The 12,500-nt window shown below is 45.2% G+C and overlaps 2 non-coding genes across 2 annotated transcripts; both read right to left on the bottom strand.

The window, feature by feature from the left end:
* Positions 1 to 1,822: 1,822 nt before the first annotated feature.
* Positions 1,823 to 1,977, bottom strand: LOC126877641 (5.8S ribosomal RNA). The gene has a single exon (XR_007695210.1). It is a non-coding gene; the product is annotated as a 5.8S ribosomal RNA (ribosomal RNA).
* A 3,388-nt stretch (positions 1,978 to 5,365) lies between these two features.
* On the bottom strand, positions 5,366 to 7,288 carry LOC126877635 (small subunit ribosomal RNA). The gene has a single exon (XR_007695204.1). It is a non-coding gene; the product is annotated as a small subunit ribosomal RNA (ribosomal RNA).
* Between the last annotated feature and the right edge of the window lie 5,212 nt (positions 7,289 to 12,500).

Below are 12,500 nucleotides of genomic sequence, written 5' to 3'. Positions count from 1 at the left end.
TTCTCTGTGCGAAAATCGCCTCAAAGAGAAAAAAAATTCGAATAGAAGGAGAACACTCTCTATTCGATATACAATATATATGTATGTATGTATGTACGAGCGTTTTATGCATCTCGCCAAAGTGCCAAACTTCGTTCGTCGTATCATGTTCGAGCTAAGACTCACGCAAGACATCCGTGTAACGATCGTCCGGTTTTTAACGTCCGTCCTCTTTTTCTCCTACAGCCGTTTCTCTTCTCTCGACGATTCCAGCGGTTCCCGGTACGGGAACTCACGCAAGTGAAAAAGCGAGCGAGACGTACCGTCGGGTGGGTGTGTGTGTTCGGGGACTGGACGACCGGCGCGACGTTAGGATGCGCGGTCCAGCGATAGACGACGAAGAGGCATGGGATGACCAACACTCTCTTTTCTCTATTCTCGAAGCGTCGAATTGCCATAAAAAAAAAATCACACGCGCGCACGACATAGTCGTACGCGCGTGTATACCTCGTCTCTCTCAAAGTTTTTTTCTCGAGCCTCGCCAAAGGGGATCGTCTTCTTCCTCGTCTACGATCTCTCCGACGACGACGACCGTACGAACAACTTCGTAACGGACTCACATGCGCATCTTCCTCGGGTACAGAAACGCTGCGGAAAACACCTCGAGCTTGTAGTTACAGCAGCACCCGTGTATAGCCGATCTTAGACACACGCTAGTTCGCACACGCGTTACATATATAATATGTAAGATTTCCGACGAACGTGGCTTTTCGGGAGCCAGGCGCGCGGGCAGAGAGATACACGACGACGGGGAAAATTCGTCCCGATACGAGTACGTGTACTCTCCGATCTCCGCGCGACGCTGGGGATCATACCTCCCTAAGTCGTCAGAGCGCTCGAAGAAATCTCGCGTGTGCGTTCCCGGATCTACGGCTGATACTTTCGGGGCTTGTAAAAAAGCACAGAGCGTGTAAAACGCAACGACGACCCATCGATGCGACGGTCCTCGTTGTTGTCAGTCGCTTTCGCGAAGAGACGGAGTGGGCATTCGATCCCTGGGGCTGTACGAGAGTCTTAAGAAAAGACGGTAGATTATGGCAAAGTTTCGCACGCCATCGAGTTTAGGTTTTTTTTTTGGTTCTCTCTTCTCTCCTCTCTCGACCGAGTTCCCATATTTGCTTTCTCTCTCAGTCTCGCCAAATATAATATTCTTTTAAGACGACGTCGGGGGCGCGGACCTTCGTGCGTCGAACACCGGCAAACGTAGCATATATCGCCTGATATGAAAAAAAAATCGGTCACGAGGAGAACACTACGAGTATATACGTTCGATAACCGATACACGAAGCGGTGCATAAGCGGGCGGTCGCCCTCGTAAGGACGACTCACGACGCCGCGAGCACTCACGCAGGTCCGTGACCGGTTCTCTCCGCTCTTATTCGTATCCCTTCGTATACCTTCGTCCGACTCTGAAACGTTCTCTTATAATTTTTAAGAAGAACGACGGCGGGTTGTCAAGGCAAGAAGGGACAGAGAGAGACAGAGGTAGAGTTTCGTAGTCTCCCGTGAACACGATAGATTATATATCGAGCATGCGTACGACTTGCACGGTCTCTGCACGACCGCGACGAACGCCGACGAGCGTCCAACAATCGCTCGTACGTCGCGTATGTTCTCTCCGTCCGCTCTTATTCGTATCCTCGTTCTTGTACCTTCGTCCGACTCTGAAACGTTCTCTTATATAAAGAAGAACGACGGCGGGTTGTTAAGGCAAGAAGGGACAGAGAGAGACAGATACGGAGAGTAACGATACGCAACGCAAGCAGTCTTAGGTTTACGTGAGCAACCCTCAGCCAGGCGTGGTCCAGGAATTGTATCCGTGGACCGCAATGTGCGTTCGAAATGTCGATGTTCATGTGTCCTGCAGTTCACACGTTGACGCGCAATTAGCTGCGTTCTTCATCGACCCACGAGCCAAGTGATCCACCGTTCAGGGTAATCTTTTATAAATTTACAACAGTTCAATACTCAAATGTACTCTTCTCGGTTCTAGCGAAGCCGAGTTCCGTCACGTTCGACCAACGGGAATCGAACGCGCAGAAGTCGCCATAGGATTGACGACACAAAAACGTTCGAAAAAAAAAGAAAACGACGAACGCGCGAAGATACGCGCGTTCGCCGGCCGGGCGTAAAGTACATTATGATATATAACAACCATCGAGATCGAAGCTCCGTTCGTCAGGAAACGACGGGGATATATACACCCGATTCTGAATCCTCTGTACAGCACACGATCTCGCGAACGAGTAAGCACGGTGGCTAGCCCATGTTATATATGTGTTTGATTCTACTCTCTCGTCCAATTATTCAAGAAACAGCGCGCGTGCATCTCTCCATCGTTCGGGTGATAGTAAAGATTCGATGGGATTCGCGCGGCCGTCCGCCTCGAGCGGTCTTTCGTCCCAATATCCAGAAGCAGAGTTTGAAAAACTCTAGCGACGGCACGGGTGTCCGACTCACGACATCGAGGTTTCGAAGCCGGCGATCCCCTCCGAACGGATGGCGACCACGCGACCGACTGAAAGCATGAAAAATCGACGAAAGATAGAACACATCTCCGTTCGGGTGGTGTTTTTTCTTTAAAAAAAAAAAAAAAAACAAAAATTCGATGGGACTCGCAGCCATCGTCCTCGCGCGGTCTTTCGTCCCGATATCCAGAAGCAGAGTTTGAAAAACTCTAGCGACGGCACGGGTGTCCGACTCACGACAACGAGGATAGACAGCCGGTCCCCTCCGAACGGGTTATGCGATGATAAACTCGATGAAACTTTAGTCTCGTTCAGGTAGTGTGTGTCTTGTAAATCAAAAATTCGATGGGACACACGCATCCATCGTCCTCGCGCGGTCTTTCGTCCCAACATCCAGAAGCAGAGTTTGAAAAACTCTAGCGACGGCACGGGTGTCCGACTCACGACAACGAGGATAGACAGCCGGTCCCCTCTGAACGGTATATTATATATGAGATGATAGACGACAAACTGGATGAAACTTTAAGTCTCGTTCAGGTAGTGTGTAAATCAAAAATTCGATGGGACTCGCATCCGTCGTCCTCGCGCGGTCTTTCGTCCCGATATCCAGAAGCAGAGTTTGAAAAACTCTAGCGACGGCACGGGTGTCCGACTCACGACAACGAGGAAAGACAGCCGGTCCCCTCTGAACGGTATATTATATGAAACTTTAAGTCTCGTTCAGGTAGTGTGTAAGTCAAAAATTCGATGGGACTCGCATCCGTCGTCCTCGCGCGGTCTTTCGTCCCGATATCCAGAAGCAGAGTTTGAAAAACTCTAGCGACGGCACGGGTGTCCGACTCACGACAACGAGGATAGACAGCCGGTCCCCTCTGAACGGTATATTATATATGCGATGATAGACGACAAACTGGATGAAACTTTAAGTCTCGTTCAGGTAGTGTGTAAATAAAAAATTCGATGGGACTCGCATCCGTCGTCCTCGCGCGGTCTTTCGTCCCGATATCCAGAAGCAGAGTTTGAAAAACTCTAGCGACGGCACGGGTGTCCGACTCACGACAACGAGGAAAGACAGCCGGTCCCCTCTGAACGGTATATTATATGAAACTTTAAGTCTCGTTCAGGTAGTGTGTAAGTCAAAAATTCGATGGGACTCGCATCCGTCGTCCTCGCGCGGTCTTTCGTCCCGATATCCAGAAGCAGAGTTTGAAAAACTCTAGCGACGGCACGGGTGTCCGACTCACGACAACGAGGATAGACAGCCGGTCCCCTCTGAACGGTATATAATATGAAACTTTAAGTCTCGTTCAGGTAGTGTGTAAGTCAAAAATTCGATGGGACTCGCATCCGTCGTCCTCGCGCGGTCTTTCGTCCCGATATCCAGAAGCAGAGTTTGAAAAACTCTAGCGACGGCACGGGTGTCCGACTCACGACAACGAGGATAGACAGCCGGTCCCCTCTGAACGGTATATAATATACATTATGCGACGGTAGACGATCAACTAGACGAAACTTTAGTCTCGTTCAGGTGGTGTAAAAAAAATTCGATGGGATACGCACGCACGGCTGTCGTCGTCCTCGAGCGGTCTTTCGTCCCAATATCCAGAAGCAGAGTTTGAAAAACTCTAGCGACGGCACGGGTGTCCGACTCACGACATCGAGGCTTCGAAGCCGGCGGCGTTCCCCTCTGAACGAACTTCGGCTAGACTAGTTACGAATCGTTGCTACACATCGTCTTCATCGTCGTCGTCGTCGACATCGACATCATCATCATATCATCATCATCATCATCATCATCATCATCGGTCATCGTCGCATAGCGGGCCAACATCCACGCGATGCGTCTTCGTTCTAGGTTACCCGATCCACGAGTATGTTACACGTGGTTTCGTTATTTCGAACGAAACGACATACGAAGAGCACACGCCCTTTGGGTAGGAAGCACGTTTCGAGAACGACGAGAGTTTCGATGAAAGAGACGAGAGAAGTCGACGCAGAAGGTATCCATGGATCTTCGAAGAGAACCTTCGAAGATGTATATCGGTATCCTTTCGCTCTGCGCGACTCGCTACAAGTTCTTTCGCTCTCGTCGACTCGTTCTAGACGCTTCGTTCGATCCCAAAGAGGAGTCTTCGATATGTCCCGTTGCTAGGAGGAGAACAAACGCAACACAGACCACGAAACATAGAAGAGAATAGGCGAGCATGATCACTCCGACACGAGGCACTTTAGAGATTTTCTTATTAGTTTGCATGGACTTTTATATTTCGTTTGTACGGTTTCCACGATGCAAATACGAAATACGAGATCGTGACGGCGGGTCTTTCTGTGTACGGCCTCTCGCAGGCGCCACGACTGCATTTCTCTTTACACCTGGTTTCCATCGTAATTTTTTCGTTTGATATCGAGCCTTAACTTTTGTTGGCTCTTTCGAAGCTAGAGTTCCCTTTTATTAGAATTTCATATATATATATATTATATGTTATATGTTTTATTCGGAGACGGCGGGTCTTTCTGTTTACGACCTCACGCAGGCGCCTCGAATAAGTTTCATTCGCATTTCGTTTTTATACTTGTATATATATATCTCTTCATCCCGATGATCGAGAGAGAGTGCCACCTTCTCTTCGTATAATTCCGTAGCTGGAGGGTCGTCTCCTCCTTAAGAATATTTCTATTCGTGCCAACGGAGGTTGCCAAGCTCCCTGGCGTTTTCGTTTGTTAAAGTATATAGCTTGTTAATACGTCGTATATACTTTCGTCGATACAGGAGGAGTACGGCTCCTTACCGACCATTGTGATATATATTTCATAGTTTTTATATGTGTTCAAGTCAAATTCTTTTGGTATCGTATCGTTAATGATCCTTCCGCAGGTTCACCTACGGAAACCTTGTTACGACTTTTACTTCCTCTAAATGATCAAGTTTGGTCATCTTCCCGGTAACATCGGCAATGCTTATCACATTGGCCGCGCACCAGTCCGAAGACCTCACTAAATCATTCAATCGGTAGTAGCGACGGGCGGTGTGTACAAAGGGCAGGGACGTAATCAACGCGAGCTTATGACTCGCGCTTACTGGGAATTCCTCGTTCATGGGGAATAATTGCAAGCCCCAATCCCTAGCACGAAGGAGGTTCAGCGGGTTACCCGGGCCTTTCGGCCAGGGAAAACACGCTGATTCCTTCAGTGTAGCGCGCGTGCGGCCCAGAACATCTAAGGGCATCACAGACCTGTTATTGCTCAATCTCGTGCGGCTAGAAGCCGCCTGTTCCTCTAAGAAGATTTGTTTGTACGTTGGTAGTAAAAACCCACCGACCGAAGCCGGGGGCCTTCGAGATACCATAAGTTACGTCTATTTAGCAGGCTAGAGTCTCGTTCGTTATCGGAATTAACCAGACAAATCGCTCCACCAACTAAGAACGGCCATGCACCACCACCCACCGAATCAAGAAAGAGCTATCAATCTGTCAATCCTTCCGGTGTCCGGGCCTGGTGAGGTTTCCCGTGTTGAGTCAAATTAAGCCGCAGGCTCCACTCCTGGTGGTGCCCTTCCGTCAATTCCTTTAAGTTTCAGCTTTGCAACCATACTTCCCCCGGAACCCAAAAGCTTTGGTTTCCCGGAAGCTGCCCGCCGAGTCATCGGAGGAACTTCGGCGGATCGCTGGCTGGCATCGTTTATGGTTAGAACTAGGGCGGTATCTGATCGCCTTCGAACCTCTAACTTTCGTTCTTGATTAATGAAAACATTTTTGGCAAATGCTTTCGCTTCTGTCCGTCTTGCGACGATCCAAGAATTTCACCTCTAACGTCGCAATACGAATGCCCCCATCTGTCCCTATTAATCATTACCTCGGGGCTCCGAAAACCAACAAAATAGAACCGAGGTCCTATTCCATTATTCCATGCACACAGTATTCAGGCGAAGGTAGCCTGCTTTAAGCACTCTAATTTGTTCAAAGTAAACGTATCGGCCCACCTCGACACTCAGTGAAGAGCACCGCGATGGGATATTAGTTGGACCGCCCGCGAGGAGCTAAGCCCACCGATAGGACGTACCACATAATGCCAGTTAAACACCGCGAGCGGTGAACCGACACTGTGACACACAGATTCAACTACGAGCTTTTTAACCGCAACAACTTTAATATACGCTATTGGAGCTGGAATTACCGCGGCTGCTGGCACCAGACTTGCCCTCCAATTGGTCCTCGTTAAAGGATTTAAAGTGTACTCATTCCGATTACGGGGCCTCGGATGAGTCCCGTATCGTTATTTTTCGTCACTACCTCCCCGTGCCGGGAGTGGGTAATTTGCGCGCCTGCTGCCTTCCTTGGATGTGGTAGCTGTTTCTCAGGCTCCCTCTCCGGAATCGAACCCTGATTCCCCGTTACCCGTTACAACCATGGTAGGCGCAGAACCTACCATCGACAGTTGATAAGGCAGACATTTGAAAGATGCGTCGCCGGTGCTAGATGACCATGCGATCAGCACAAAGTTATTCAGAGTCACCAAAACAAACGATGGACGGACAGACGAGCCATCCGCCACCGATTGGTTTTGATCTAATAAAAGCATTCCTACCATCTCTGGTCGGAATCTGTTTGCATGTATTAGCTCTAGAATTACCACAGTTATCCAAGTAAATGTAGGTATGATCTAAGAAACCATAACTGATTTAATGAGCCATTCGCGGTTTCACCTTAATGCGGCATGTACTGAGACATGCATGGCTTAATCTTTGAGACAAGCATATGACTACTGGCAGGATCAACCAGGGATCTTATTCGTATAACAATTCTTATAAATTTCGTTTAAGTTCTCTTCGTGTCGTAGGTGGGACGTAAGCACCGTACGACGAGACTTTTCGTTCTTAAGATAGATATATCTATAAAATATATCTCCTAGCGACGTTCGAGATACACCCATAGTTCAGTAATAATCTTCGAACGCCGCTCGCAGCCACTTTGTAATTCTCAACTCCACCTCCTCTCTTCTCTCTCTCTCTTTCTCATAGTCTTATATAAAATGTTTAGAATCGTACTTCTAAAGGAACATTTCCATAATGCTGTCTTCGTGTAAAAAGACTTATTAGAATATCTTAGCGGTAAAGCACGTATACGCACCTCACGCTGAACGAACAAGCGCGTATCCCAGTGCGTCGCGCTGGACATACCGTAAGAATATTCTTTCAATCGGTAGAACATTTTCGGCAGAAGACATACTACGCAAAGATAGTACGCTCCTACCGCCTCATCGGATACTTCTGCGAAAGCAGAAGTTTTTATAGAAAGCAGACGGTTATACTCTTTTGAATGAATCGATGCTCAGTTAGTACAAGCACACACGCATCTAACAATTTTTGTTAGAATACGTACACACAGGTCACCAGCTTCCCGACTCAGGGGAACCTTGCCACGATATTTGGTCATTACGTCCAGGACAGCGACCCGCGGCGCAGCAGTGTAGAGAAAAAACCAGAACGAGAACGGAGGAACAGTCGAGAAATAGCGTAAAATACACTAAGACTCGAGGAGCGGTGACTGAATTCTCAACCGAGGCCGTAGAATAGCCACGCGCTCAACGCTGTTCCGACCGAACCGTCCGGCTCGACGTCTCTCTTATAGATACGAAAGCGCCAGCCGGAAGGCCGGCGCCGGCCGGGCTAGCGGCCGCGCGCTTACGGTGCAAAACCTCCGTAGCAACGTACCGTTCGGAAGGGACGCTGGAACTTAGTCTCGCGAACGCTCGATCACTACTATACAAAGCCAATATCCAACCATCGAAATACATTACCAGACGTTTTATTAACATAATAGAAATGCATTTTTACCAAAAAATTAATTTTTTTTTTCACCGAAAAATTGCATCAGTAAACATACTCTTTTATCGAATACGGACAAAAAATAAGTTTATAATCAATTACAATACGTTAAAATAAGTAGAAATATGCAAAAAAATATATACCTTGTAACGTTAATTAACGAAAAAATTAGAAAAATATCCCAGTCGTGTCAGTTCGACGAACGCTAATTTTTTGAAAAAATCGATAAAAATGTTTAATCCCGACGTATTTAATAGAGATAGAACGATTCCCGTAAAAAAATTTATACCTTGTAACGCTTTTTAACGAATAAACTCGAAAAAACTTTTTCGCCCTCGGAATTTTTCTAAGTCCCAACGTACCGGCTCGGAATTTTTCTATGTTCCAACGACCGGTCGTGTCGGTCCAAACGTTTTTATATCCGTCTGCCGACGATATAAACGCTTAATCCCGACGTATTTTATCGAGTTATAACGATTTCTTGAAAAATATTCGTACGTTATAACGCTTTTTAACGAATTAATCGAAAAAGAGTGTTCGGTCCGAAAATTTTCTAAGTACGAACGACCGGCCGCATAGGTCCGTTTTTAAAAATCGTTCTCGGACGGAAATAAACCATTAATCCCGACGTATTTCGTCGAGTTACGTCGATTTATGCAAAAAAATTCATACCTTGTAACGCTTTTTAACGAATAAACTCGAAAAAACTTTTTCGCCCTCGGAATTTTTCTAAGTCCCAACGTACCGGCTCGGAATTTTTCTATGTTCCAACGACCGGTCGTGTCGGTCCAAACGTTTTTATATCCGTCTGCCGACGATATAAACGCTTAATCCCGACGTATTTTATCGAGTTATAACGATTTCTTGAAAAATATTCGTACGTTATAACGCTTTTTAACGAATTAATCGAAAAAGAGTGTTCGGTCCGAAAATTTTCTAAGTACGAACGACCGGCCGCATAGGTCCGTTTTTAAAAATCGTTCTCGGACGGAAATAAACCATTAATCCCGACGTATTTCGTCGAGTTACGTCGATTTATGCAAAAAAATTCATACCTTGTAACGCTTTTTAACGAATAAACTCGAAAAAACTTTTTCGCCCTCGGAATTTTTCTAAGTCCCAACGTACCGGCTCGGAATTTTTCTATGTTCCAACGACCGGTCGTGTCGGTCCAAACGTTTTTATATCCGTCTGCCGACGATATAAACGCTTAATCCCGACGTATTTTATCGAGTTATAACGATTTCTTGAAAAATATTCGTACGTTATAACGCTTTTTAACGAATTAATCGAAAAAGAGTGTTCGGTCCGAAAATTTTCTAAGTACGAACGACCGGCCGCATAGGTCCGTTTTTAAAAATCGTTCTCGGACGGAAATAAACCATTAATCCCGACGTATTTCGTCGAGTTACGTCGATTTATGCAAAAAAATTCATACCTTGTAACGCTTTTTAACGAATAAACTCGAAAAAACTTTTTCGCCCTCGGAATTTTTCTAAGTCCCAACGTACCGGCTCGGAATTTTTCTATGTTCCAACGACCGGTCGTGTCGGTCCAAACGTTTTTATATCCGTCTGCCGACGATATAAACGCTTAATCCCGACGTATTTTATCGAGTTATAACGATTTCTTGAAAAATATTCGTACGTTATAACGCTTTTTAACGAATTAATCGAAAAAGAGTGTTCGGTCCGAAAATTTTCTAAGTACGAACGACCGGCCGCATAGGTCCGTTTTTAAAAATCGTTCTCGGACGGAAATAAACCATTAATCCCGACGTATTTCGTCGAGTTACGTCGATTTATGCAAAAAAATTCATACCTTGTAACGCTTTTTAACGAATAAACTCGAAAAAACTTTTTCGCCCTCGGAATTTTTCTAAGTCCCAACGTACCGGCTCGGAATTTTTCTATGTTCCAACGACCGGTCGTGTCGGTCCAAACGTTTTTATATCCGTCTGCCGACGATATAAACGCTTAATCCCGACGTATTTTATCGAGTTATAACGATTTCTTGAAAAATATTCGTACGTTATAACGCTTTTTAACGAATTAATCGAAAAAGAGTGTTCGGTCCGAAAATTTTCTAAGTACGAACGACCGGCCGCATAGGTCCGTTTTTAAAAATCGTTCTCGGACGGAAATAAACCATTAATCCCGACGTATTTCGTCGAGTTACGTCGATTTATGCAAAAAAATTCATACCTTGTAACGCTTTTTAACGAATAAACTCGAAAAAACTTTTTCGCCCTCGGAATTTTTCTAAGTCCCAACGTACCGGCTCGGAATTTTTCTATGTTCCAACGACCGGTCGTGTCGGTCCAAACGTTTTTATATCCGTCTGCCGACGATATAAACGCTTAATCCCGACGTATTTTATCGAGTTATAACGATTTCTTGAAAAATATTCGTACGTTATAACGCTTTTTAACGAATTAATCGAAAAAGAGTGTTCGGTCCGAAAATTTTCCAAGTACGAACGACCGGCCGCATAGGTCCGTTTTTAAAAATCGTTCTCGGACGGAAATAAACCATTAATCCCGACGTATTTCGTCGAGTTACGTCGATTTATGCAAAAAAATTCATACCTTGTAACGCTTTTTAACGAATAAACTCGAAAAAACTTTTTCGCCCTCGGAATTTTTCTAAGTCCCAACGTACCGGCTCGGAATTTTTCTATGTTCCAACGACCGGTCGTGTCGGTCCAAACGTTTTTATATCCGTCTGCCGACGATATAAACGCTTAATCCCGACGTATTTTATCGAGTTATAACGATTTCTTGAAAAATATTCGTACGTTATAACACTTTTTAACGAGTTATTTGGAGGGGATCTTTCGGCCTTTTCGTAGCGGTGCGAAAAAATTCTAAGTTCCAACGTCCCAGTCACGTTGGTCCGGAGGATGAAATTTTTCAAAAAAATAAAGTGAAATCGCTACTTTCGACTAGATTTCGTCGAAACGTAACGATTTCACGCAAAATTTCGATACGTTATAACGCTTTTTAGCGAGTTATTTCGAGTTGAACTTTCGGTACTTTCGTAACGGGGCGAAAAAATTCTAAGTTCCAACGTCCCGGTCACGTTGGTCCGGAGGATGAAATTTTTTAAAAAAATAAAGTGAAATCGCTACTTTCGACTAGATTTCGTCGAAACGTAACGATTTCACGCAAAATTTCGATACGTTATAACGCTTTTTAGCGAGTTATTTCGAGTTGAACTTTCGGTACTTTCGTAACGGGGCGAAAAAATTCTAAGTTCCAACGTCCCGGTCAGGTTGGTCCGGAGGACGAAATTTTTTAAAAAAATAAAGTGAAATCGCTACTTTCGACTAGATTTCGTCGAAACGTAACGATTTCACGCAAAATTTCGATACGTTATAACGCTTTTTAGCGAGTTATTTCGAGTTGAACTTTCGGTACTTTCGTAACGGGGCGAAAAAATTCTAAGTTCCAACGTCCCGGTCACGTTGGTCCGGAGGATGAAATTTTTTAAAAAAATAAAGTGAAATCGCTACTTTCGACTAGATTTCGTCGAAACGTAACGATTTCACGCAAAATTTCGATACGTTATAACGCTTTTTAGCGAGTTATTTCGAGTTGAACTTTCGGTACTTTCGTAACGGGGCGAAAAAATTCTAAGTTCCAACGTCCCGGTCACGTTGGTCCGGAGGATGAAATTTTTTAAAAAAATAAAGTGAAATCGCTACTTTCGACTAGATTTCGTCGAAACGTAACGATTTCACGCAAAATTTCGATACGTTATAACGCTTTTTAGCGAGTTATTTCGAGTTGAACTTTCGGTACTTTCGTAACGGGGCGAAAAAATTCTAAGTTCCAACGTCCCGGTCACGTTGGTCCGGAGGATGAAATTTTTTAAAAAAATAAAGTGAAATCGCTACTTTCGACTAGATTTCGTCGATACGTAACGATTTCACTGATAATTTCGATGCGTTATAACGCTTTTTCTCGAGTTATTTCGACTCGAACGTTCGAACAGTGGCGAATATTTCAAAGTCCCTGCGACGCAACGATACGCTCTTACGCGTTGCTCGCTCGCATCCGCTCGCTCGAAAAAAAAATAGCCCAACCCAAAACCAATCCCTTTCGCGTTCGTTCTTCGATTTCATCGAAATCTTCGTTCGAACGCTCGGGATCGGTTTTGGGTTGGGCT

Source organism: Bombus huntii, unplaced genomic scaffold (genome assembly GCF_024542735.1).
Source record: "Bombus huntii isolate Logan2020A unplaced genomic scaffold, iyBomHunt1.1 ctg00000201.1, whole genome shotgun sequence".
Lineage (NCBI taxonomy): Eukaryota > Metazoa > Arthropoda > Insecta > Hymenoptera > Apidae > Bombus > Bombus huntii.
The sequence above is the reverse complement of the archived record's forward strand: the minus strand, read 5'-3'. Positions and strand labels throughout refer to the sequence as shown.